General features: G+C 41.6%; 1 protein-coding gene and 1 long non-coding RNA gene across 2 annotated transcripts in view; one reads left to right on the plus strand and one right to left on the minus strand.

The window, feature by feature from the left end:
* Positions 1 to 11,364, plus strand: part of LOC102082247 (protein NLRC3) — a 39,052-nt gene extending 27,688 nt beyond the window's left edge. Inside the window, exons 10-12 of the long non-coding RNA XR_003219322.1 lie at positions 1,123 to 1,296; positions 10,495 to 10,541; positions 10,717 to 11,364. This is a non-coding gene — a long non-coding RNA (protein NLRC3). The remainder of the gene's footprint in view (positions 1 to 1,122; positions 1,297 to 10,494; positions 10,542 to 10,716) is intronic.
* LOC102082314 (protein NLRC3-like) overlaps positions 1 to 11,484 on the minus strand; it is a 441,947-nt gene that overhangs the window by 71,433 nt on the left and 359,030 nt on the right. The window lies entirely within an intron of this gene.

Here is an 11,484-nt window from a genome sequence, read left to right on the forward strand (position 1 = left end):
AGGCCTGCACCAGACTGGGAAGACTGACTCTGCAATAGGTAAGCAGCTTGGTGTGAAGAATTCAACTGTGGAGGCAATTAATTGAAAATGGAAGGGAGACCACTGATAATCTCTCTTGATCTGGGGCTCAACACAAGTGCAGTCCTACTGTGCCAGACGTGCCCCCCTGCTTAAGCCAGTAAATGTCCATGCCCATCTGAAGTTTGCTAGAGAGCATTTGGATGATCCAGAAGAGGAACAGCTCCTTGAGGCGACTGTTGTGATTTGGCGGTGTATAAATAAAATTGAATTGAATTGATTGGGAGAATGTCATATGGTCAGATTAAACTAAAATAGAACATTTTGGTAAAAACTCTACTTGTCGTGTTTGGAGGAAAAACAATGCTGAATTGAATCCAAAGAACACCATACCTACTGTGAAGCATGGGGGTGGAAACATCATGCTTTGGGGTGTTTTTCTGCAAAGGGACCAGGATGACTGATCCGTGTAAAGAAAATAATGAATGGGGCCATGTTGCTTCAGATTTTGAGTGAAAACCTTCCGTCAGCAAGGGCATTGAGGATCAAACATGGCTGGGTCTTTCAGCATGACCAATCACCGCCTGGGTAATGAAGGAGTGGCTTCATAAGAAGCATTTCAAGGTCCTGGAGTGGCCTAGGCAGTCTCCAGATCTCAATCCCAGAGAAAATCTTTGGAGGGAGTTGAAAGTCTGTGTCGCTCGCCGACAGCCCCAAAACATCACTCTAGAGGAGAATCTGCTTGGAGGAATGGGCCAAAATATCAGCAACAGTGTGTGAAAACCTTGTGAAGACTTACAGAAAACATTTGACCTCTGTCATTGCCAACAAACAGTATATAACAACGTATTGAGATGAACTTTTGTTATTGACCAATTACTTATAATAATTTGCAAATAAATTCTTTAAAAATCAGATAATGTGATTTTCTGGATTTTTTTTTGTCATTTTTTCTCTCATAGTTGAGGTACATCCATGATGAAAATTACAGGCCTCTCTCATCTTTTTAACTGGGAGAGCTTGCACAATTGGTGGCTGACTAAATACTTTTTTGCCCCACTGTACATTTTAACACTTTTTCATTGTTCATGTTTTGTTTTTCAGACTGAGCTACTGTAGCCTCTCAGAGAGAAGCTGTGAAGCTCTGTCCTCAGTTCTCAGCTCCCGGTCCTCCAGTCTCAGAAAACTGGACCTGTGTAACTCTGACCTGATGGATTCAGGGGTTAAACTTCTATCTGCTGGACTAAAAAGTTCTTACTGCAAACTGGAAACTCTCAGGTCAGGTTCAAGACTTTTCTACCAAAATCAAGTTAAAATCTGAATTATATAACTTATCTAAATTATATATGTAAATTATGTATCTTAACAGTTAACCTTTTTAATGGGCTTTATTTACCTTTGGGTGGATTATTACACACTGAATTAGAGTCTAAAGATTTCATTAGTCATATTTTCTATTTAATGCTAAAAGAAAAGACTGTGGAAGCCTAGTTTAATGGGCTAGTGAGCAATGTTCCCTCTAATTTTTCATGTGTCTGAGCGAACACACAAACTCCCTGAGCGATCCCTTGGACCACTGTGAGTGACATCAGACATGTGCACTGTGGTCACGCCAACATCTAATCCATCCAAGTTACATGGTTTATTAAAGTAATCAAATTACAGCATTTACATTTATGTTAGACTACTTTTAATTAACTGCTTTAGCCCACTTACAATAAAAAAACAAATCTTGTTCATGACCTGTGTAGTATGTTAACACTATTGGAAGTAAAAATAACTTGAACTCCAATTTTGAAAACACAACTTTCTTTCTTTTTTTCCTGACTTGTATTATGAGTCTGTGGTCTGGGAGAGAGTCCTGTAACTCTGTCTGCAAAATACAGCATATAATGACAAATATTGGGCAATTAATGATATAGTTACTTCTTTAAAAAAGTAACTGAGTTATGCAAACAATAAAGTTTTTTGCAGCTGTTTACCTAAAAATGCAGCCAAGGCGTTTTTTAAATAAACATTTCAAACTATTTACAGAACAATCAGATGTTCTGCATCAAATTTGATGCCACACAAATTATTTGTGCCACTCCAAAAAATAATTTCTGTCCACTATGAGATAAAGGAGAACAACAGCCTGATACCTGCAGGCCTGACAACAGGAGATGTATCACTGCTGTAACACCTGTAACATTCAGCAGTCGCCTCATTGTTCTGACACACACAACAAAACTATTGACTACACTACACACTAACTACACAAGATTTGCGCTAAATGTCGCAAATCTCTCACATCTCAAAACACCGCGATCACTCCCAAAATGCCATGTTGCCATATCATTTTTTGATTGGTCGACATGGCACATATTTCCACCAATAGGAAAGGCGGGGGGGGGGCTGCATATTTACGAATGTGAATCGCATTATCGCCTGGACTATGGGATAAGGTGGCATCGTTCTAATCCCATACCGGGGCAGCCAGTCACTTACTGACTAACACTGATAAACAGAATTGTTAACGTATTTATTTTAATTTCAATTCAGGTTAGATTTTTTTCTGTTTTCAACGCAGATTTTCTGTGCGCAGAGAGCATGCCAGCAGTGCGCAATTGCGCATGCGTGCAGCTTAGGGGGAACATTGCTAGTGAGGTACATGGTGCTTAAAGTCAGAGATTTCAGTGTCATTAAGGTACCTCTCTGAATCTGGCTAGATCACCATTGTAACTACATGCTGAAACTATAACTTGGTCCAGAGCATGTCATGTTTGGGCTTGGGTTTACAATCAACTGGAAGTACCATGTTTTCACTATTTTATTTACAGAGTGCTTTAAGTGTGATATAGATTCAGTCATGTCTTATTATTACTAGTGAATGATCCCCAGCTGTCAAGTTCATTTTCTGCATTTCACATCATAAAATTTTAATTACCCTTCGAGGGTTTGTTCCCTGTGCCTTCGGGTTGGGGAACGGGTCCTGACTGTCGTCTGTGCTTATGCAACCAACGACGGTTCAGTGTACACATCCTTCTTGAAGTCCCTGGGTGGGGTGCTTGAGGGACTGTGTTGTCCTGCTGGGAGACTTCAATGCTCATGTGGACAACGACAGTGAGACCTGGAGGGGTGTGACTGGGAGACACAACCTCTCAGATCTGAACCAGAGCAGTATTTTGTTATTGGACTTGTGAACCAAAGTTTCCCAATAACGAACACCATGTTTGAACACAAGTGTGTCCATAAGTGCATAAGGGCTGTAGGTCAATGATCAATTTTTTAATCGTATCACCAGACCTGAGGCCATATGATACCCGGGTGAAAAGAGGGGCTGAGCTGTCAACTGATCACCTCCTGGTTGTGAGTTGGATCAGATGGCAGAGGAGGATGCTGGATAGACTACCTAAACGCAGGGGTGGGCAACTCCAGGCCTCGAAGGCCGGTGTGCTGCAGGTTTTAGATATCACCCTGCGTCAACAACCCTGAATCAAATGATTACTTCATTACCAGGCCTCCACAGAACTACAAGATATGTTGAGGAGGTAATCCATTTGAATCAGCTGTGTTGGATCAAGGACACATCTAAAACCTGCAGGACACCGGCCCTCGAGGCTTGGAGTTGCCTACTCCTGTCTAAACGTATACTGAGGGTGCACTGGGAACGTCTGGCAGAAGCCCCAGTCCACTTCAACCCAATCCTCTCGGAGACCTTCAACAGCATTCTGAGGGACACTGGGGACACTGAGTAGAATTAGCACATCCATTGCCAAAGCTGCCACAGTCCCTTCACACCCCTCACTCTCTCGTTTCCATGTTAAGTCTTTTTAACTCCTAACTCTGCCTGGAGCCTGCAGCCACACTACCATTGCCTAGAAAACAAAACAAAATGTGAGTTAATATGAACTTCACATTTGTAAACAACTGTAGGTTATAAGAGTAGGCAGCCAGTAGGCAGCCAGCAGTACAGACACAAGTGTGCCATGTGCAGTTTATTTCCCCAAATCACTAAAAACACTACTATGTCCATAATTTGCCCAAGTCATGGATCACCCCATGTGTTCATTCCAAATTACTGTAATCAGTGACTTTCCGTATGTAATGTCACTCCACTTATTTTATCACTATGAGCTCAATAGTGGTCAAATAATGACCCCAACATTAAACTATTCTATAATCACTGCACATCTGCTCAATTTTTACTTGTCTGTCTGTGTGCTGAATCCTTGACAAGCACTCTTAAAGAGAAACAAATGTTAGCAGTAGCACCTGGAGGTCAGGCCTAGGTCACCAGATTCCAGAGGTGCTATAAAAGGTCATAAACTTAACAATCTACTGTAAAAAGGGTAACACTGATTTCAACACAGTATGTCTCACACTGTATTTACCATTTTCCCAACAACACAGTGCAATAGCATAATCAACATATAGCCTGTAAACACGGTTTCCTTCACACAAAAACCAGTAACCCAGAAAAATTACAGCTAAAGATTAAATCTGCAGGGACCACACACTCATGTGTAAAGTTTCCCCCTCTGGTCACTGTCATCCTCCTGTAACAAAAGACATACATCCATACATACATCCCTTTGTCACATCTGGGTGGAGGTGCAACCTTGCATAGTAGTGTTAAGTCAGTCAAGTCAGTCAACTTTTGTCAGCCCAGTCAGTTCCCCATTTTTTCATTAATTGCTGATAGTGGAATCTCTCGTCGCAAGTTTCTACTGCCAGCAATATGATGCCATTTCAAAAAGAAAAAGAAGAATTTGGACTGGATTACCTCGCTGAATCCTTTTAGACAGGGACTTTTATCTGATTCTGTCCCAAATAAGTGGCTTTCTCGTGAGCCCATTTTAATATGGAGAAACTCACTTTGCGATCATTCCTGACAACATGTTGTGTAGCGCTTTCCGTTCAAATTGTGCAGATCTGCTTAAATGACATAGATATTATCAAATAAAAAACTTTCAGTGCACTATTAAAGTAAAAATTGAGAAAGGCCTAGTTAAGTCATGACACATGCTTTTCAACTCAGGAGGGTAAATCTGCCAGAAAAATCACAAAGCTTCACCCATACATCAGAAACAGGAAACTCATTTCAGCCCTCTGCTACATCTTATTCACTTGTTTTATAATCCAGTCATCTTTCCCTGATCTAGCAACAATCAACTAACTTGAATATCAGCTCATAACCCACTAAGTTGACAGGACAACGGAAATGCATGTTTGAAATTTTATCACAAAAGAGAATTTCCTTCATACAGTAAATTACTTGTGCTGCACCAATCAAGCTGAAAGCATCTCACAATTTACTATATTAACAACTAAATCTGTTGTCTGATCACTGGTTTGTCATACCAGAATCCCTTTTTTTCCCCCTTTCACAAAAGTTTCACCTATTGTCTTGCAACCTGGAGAGTTAATTGTCAGCAGTGGATACACTCAGCATTTGATAGCAAAAACTGCCTGTTAAGTTTTCCCTGCTTTAACACCCATGACAGATATGAGCATATTCATGAGTCTAAGCTTTTCTTCACTGCATGTGTGTGTTAGTAGGCTTGCATGCATGTGTGCAGCAGAGCAGCGGATTCAACAGGGCCAATGGGCCTGTCTCACTCTCCTGCTCCTTTTCCTCCCCAAAAAGGCATTTCCTTAAAAGCTGCCTTTCTCTTGCCTCTCTCTGCTTGTGTGTGTGTGTTCCAGACACTTTCTCAACCTCCACGAGTTAGTCGGCCCCAAATTTCCAACCCAATTTTCATGTGTATTAACAACAAAGCCTTCATTTTTCCTCCAAGCTCACTTCTCGCCACCACTGTCTGCCTTTCCCACGTCTGCAGCAGTTCACAGTGGCTGACATGCCAGAAGCCCAGTGGGCCGCTCCTCTTCAGCTTTGCCATATTTCTTTCAGTCTCTTCCTTTGCCATTTCAACACCCAGTATGGCAAATGTGAAACTCAGACAGTCTTCTCAAGTCAATTCACACACAGTGATGTAGCTGGTGAACCTCCCAGCTTGTGATTGGGAGCGCATGCTTCCATCCATGATGGCATTTGTACATGCTGCTGAACCCTTTAAGGTTCAGGGTTTAAGGCAGTGTTGCTGTCTGTTCACCTTGTTGACTCTTGAAGTCGACGCCGTTGCTCTCGAACTGCATTTTGTCTTCAGGGAGAGATTGATTGTCCTCGAAGCTTGTTCTTCAGTGTAAGATGTACATGAAGGTGAAGCTGTGACATATTCAGCCAAAACACGGCTGGCTGTGGTTCCAGTTATGTTAACATTTTGCTCTGGCCCTTGTGCTCGTGGAGGAGGCTGATCCAGGTTCGTACTCACCTGCAGCAGACACACTAAGACACTTATTTAATATTATTTTCATCACTACCTTACATTTTCATTCTCTGATTCAGTAAAAATATCACTTTTCCACATTTAACACACCTCTTCTTATCGTTCATCCCACGCACATCACCTGATTTAACTATTTTCTTTGTCGACATCTCTCTTTCTCTCACACAACATATACTTCACCCATTTGGAGTTTTCACCCAGACCACCTCCAGCGACAAAACCTCCCCACGGCTCCTGTAGCCGCTTTGCTGAGCTCAGCACCCATTGCAGCCAGGCGTCCCCTCTGCAGCCTTTGCTTTGGTACAAAGTGTTAAAAACCATAAACCCAAGGACAGAAGAGTCCTTCCCACGACAGTCCTTAATTTAGGCATAGTTTTTTGAGGTTTTCCCTCTCTGTGGTCCGCTTGAAAACTCAAAAACAGCTCACCGTTACAGATTCTTTTTGCCATTTCTTTCCTCATAGTTTGTTCATTTCCTGAATGTGTGAGTCCCTGAGGGTTTCTCGCGGTTCCTCCTTTTTTGAAAACAAAAGAACGGTGGGACTGGGGCAATTTTCCCCCAGGATGGCCAGTCACCGCGCACCTGCGATTCAGCAAAACTCACGTGAGGAATCCTGTTCGACAACGCCAAATTGCTGTGGAAAATTTAACAATAACTTGCAACACACCCAGTGAGCTTGATTTGAAGTGGGTTTAATAAACACATTGCAATGTGAAGAGAGCATCCCAGTGAAACTCTAGGATCATCTCTGAATTTTTGCCACCGCCCTTACATCTTATATACAGACACACAGACAAAGAACACTCCACAAACTCTAACATGTTGGCCCCTCTCACGGGGGGTTATACCTTCTCCCTCACAGAGAGAATTATGACCTTGTTTTCTGTTTAGCCGTCACTAAGGATTTACATCCCTGATAAGCAGAAGGAGTCTCACTATCTGTTTAGCGTCTCCCATTAAAATGGCCTCACTGTGTTAACATTCTACATGCATGCAAACATTTTAGTGCTCTTACTATAGTAAAGTGAGGAAGTGATATTACTATAACTAAAGTGATATGATTAAATATGTGTGCTTCCACACTGGCTTCTCCCTAAAAGATAGGGTGAGGAGTTCGGCCTTCTGGGAGGGGCTCAGAGTAGAGCCGCTGTGCCTCCACATCAAAAGAATCCAGTTGCGGTGGTTCAGGCATCTGAGAAGGATGCCTCCTGGGTGAGGTGTTCCGGGCATGTCCCACCAGGACATGTTTCATTGTCGCTGGAATTCATTCATTCATACATTCAGTTGATGTTGCAGAAAAGTAGAAGTGTTTTAGTTTGGTTGTAATCTGCTACTGCCACTGTCATTAAATCATAGGATAGCAGCTAAACAGCACATGTAGCCAGTTGGTATGAACTTTCATTATAAAATCCAAGTCACTTGTCACACAAGGTAGACATTTAGTGATAATGTAATTGTATGTGATCTTTTACTGCCCCCTAGTGGTGTAGTTGGGGGACTCTGAAGGGTAGCTGAGCTACCCTTCAGAACATGAAAGGTTTCTTGCTGTGGTTCAGATAGTTTGAATCTATCTGCCTTGGGCATTCTGTGTGCACTTTCCCTGTTCTTCTTGTGTCACTGTATCCCCAGTTTCTTCCCACAGTCCAAAGTTATGAAATTAGTGAGGTTAGTTTCTTTGGTAATGTGTGAAATAAATGTGAATGGCTGTCTGTCTCTGTGTGTTAGCCCTGTCCAGGGTATATCCTGCCTTTGAAACAGAAAAGCATTGTTCACAGATGGATTGTTGTTTTGTGTGTCTGCAGTCTGTCAGGCTGTCTGACCACAGAGGATGGCTGTATTTCTCTGGCCTCAGCTCTGAGCTCCAACCCCTCACATCTAAGAGAGCTGGACCTGAGCTACAATCATCCAGGAAACTCAGGAATGAAGCTGCTGTCAGCTGGACTGAAGGATCCACACTGGAGACTGGACACTCTCAGGTATGAAGAGAATGTCTGATAGAGGAGAAGGAGCTGGAAACGTTTCCAGTGTCCTTCACTCACTTCCTGTTTGTTTCATGTAGATATGACATAAGCAGTGACACATGCAGGAACATTTTCATGGACAGAAACAATAGTCTAGCTAAATAATAAATACATAATAATATAGGGGAACAATAGGAACAATAATGACAAAGGGTTTTTCTGTACCATTAACTCACCATTTGGAAAGATCTCTATATATTAATTGGAGCAGTCATTTAAGAAAAATCCTCTTCCTCTCTCTTGAACTGAGTCATAAATTAATCTCTGTATAGAGCCATTTCATGGTTTTTCTTTATTTTCATGACAGTTTACATTGTAGATTCTAACTGAAGTCATGGAAACTATAAAAGAATACATGTGGAATTGTCTTTATGAATCAAATATTCAAGGATCAGTGTTACCTGCCTTCTTCAGATATTTAAGTTTGTATTACCACAGTCAGAGATCCAGCTGTTGATCATTTGATTACTCTTAATATTGTATGCTAACCAACAGCATTCAGAGTTTCTTCGTGGCCCAACTGATCCCAGAATTGATAGCACGGCTCAGCCAATTCCAGTTTCCTACAATGGCGACAGCTACTTAGTTTTAATATAACTCTTCTTATTCTTTCTGGGTCACAAAATAAACTTTTAAGATATACTCAGGCGAGAATGTAGCTGCGTAAATTTCAAATATCTGCTCGATTTATCAAGATATCACAAATTTCCAAAAGTGCTCTGACAATTTTGGACACATCTCTTACTCACCAGATTGATAGCTAGCCAGCTAAGTAGAGTCGGCAAGAACAGGGGACTCTGACACATCGTTTTCAAACACCCCATGGTCTTTCGCTACTCAGGTTAAACATGATATATAAATCACTTAGATAACTTAAAAATGTTGTTGTTTGGCTTTATCCAGTGTTTTATTTGTTTGTGAGTAAATTGGTTTGGCTGAGATTAAAGTTATAGTTTTCACACAGCTGAATAAACATCAGACAGAAGTGTGAGATGGTCGAGAATTTACACCAGTGTCCTGTTATATTTTAGATAGGAAGGAGCAGACGGCTGAGTTTATTAAACTCCACCGAGACAGCTCGTGAGGCAAATCTGAAGGCTAGACCATCCAATTTCACAGCCCCTCACTTCCAGTCAACCCGGCCTTCGGAGGACCCGGCCCACATAGACTGTGAAGGCTGGGTCCTCAGGAGGATGCAGCCTATGAATTTTGACACGACTACAGACTTCAAACAGAGACATGGCTGATTTGGAAACAGGGAACATAGAGACAAGAGTGACTAGATGGTGAATGTGGGACACAGGAAGAGTAAGGGGTACACATGGGAACTGAGACTAAACACAGGCTAAGATAAATACAAAGGGAGCAGGGATTACAATCAGTAAGAATTAATCAAAACCAAAAACTATGAACAACAATAAGTCAAAAAATATAATCACAAGGGCTGAAACACAAATACTGAGCTGCAGACCCAGTACCATGACAATTTTTGATGGAATAGAATGAATATTGTAAAATTAATGATTTTCTACTTCCCAGTTTGTCTTCATTGAATCGTCAGTAATGTGACAATAACTCAGACTGGAAGTAATCTTAATGACAAATGAATTTGACTGACAGGTGACTCTCAGTGATGTCAGCTGACAGCAGAACGATTCAGTGCACTAACATGAGGATCAGAGAGTTTGCTGAGGAAATACGCTGGTACCTTAATAGTTTCAACATGAAATATTCAAAAACAAAAATACCATATTTTCGAACCATAATGCCCACTTAAAATACTTTATTCTTCTAAAAAAAACGACAGTGCACCTTATAATCAGGTGTGCCTTATGTATGAATTCTGGTTGTGCTTACTGACCTCAAACCAATTTTATTTGATACACGGTGTGCAAAAATCTGTCAAAAATGTTTTAGTACGACTTTGGTAAGCTACGAAGCCGCACCGCTTGATGGATTGTTGGAGCATTACGGCTACCGTAGTCAGGAGCCTCGAGGAAGTGTATTTGTGAAAATGTTTGACTGTTCCTTTATCAGTGTCTAACAGTATTTGTATGAGAGCCATGTAATGTCCATGTGTGCATGCTGAAAGAGACTTTGCTGGTCTGACCCTCTCCTCCTTTCAGTTTGGAGCCTGCTGGAGTCCAGTGGTTAACACCAGGTCTGAGGAAGTGTAAGTATGTTTTTAATGTGATTCATGAAAACAAAGCAGCACACATTCAACCATCTTCAAACTGTCACATCATTCATTCACATCTCTGATGTCAGGAGTCATCATGAAAGTGTAAATCAATGAACAGATGATGGATCAATAACTGCAGCTGGATTGTGTTTGTTCTCTCCATCAGATTCCTGTCAACTCACAATTGACACAAACACAGTGCACAAAAAACTCAAACTGTCTGACAACAACAGGAAGGTGACACATGTGAATGAGGTTCAGTCATATCCTGATCATCCAGACAGGTTTAATGGTCGTCTTCAGCTGCTATGTAGAGATGGTCTGACTGGTCGCTGTTACTGGGAGGTCAAGTGGAGAGGAGACGTTGACATATCAGTGAGTTACAGAAGAATCAGAAGGAAAGGAGGCAGACACTGTGGGTTTGGATGGAATGATCAGTCCTGGAGTATTGAATGCTCTGATGATGGTCCTTGTTCTGTCTGGCACAATAACAGACTAACACCCATCTCCCCCTCCTCCTCCTCCTCCTCCTCCTCCTCCTCTGTCTCTAACAGAGTAGCAGTGTATGTGGACTGTCCTGCTGGCACTCTGTCCTTCTACAGAGTCTCCTCTGACACTCTGATCCACCTCCACACCTTCAACACCACATTCACTGAAACTCTTTATCCTGGATTTAGAGTATCTCCTGGTTCATCAGTGTCCCTGTGCTGAGTGGAGTGTAAAGAGTGTCCTCCTGTTAAAGAAACACTCTGACTGTTGAACAGATAGTTCAGTCTGTACATGTCTGTCTCTTTCACTCACAAACACGTTTTCAGATTCATGGATTCAATCAGTTGATGTTTTAAACTCTTCTAAATGATTCCTTGTAAACTTCTTCCTCTTCAGTCCTTTAAAGATGGAAGCTCCCATTATTCCAGGATCCACATGTTGTTTT

The sequence above is a fragment of the Oreochromis niloticus genome, linkage group LG3 (genome assembly GCF_001858045.2).
Source record: "Oreochromis niloticus isolate F11D_XX linkage group LG3, O_niloticus_UMD_NMBU, whole genome shotgun sequence".
NCBI classification, from domain to species: Eukaryota; Metazoa; Chordata; class Actinopteri; order Cichliformes; family Cichlidae; genus Oreochromis; species Oreochromis niloticus.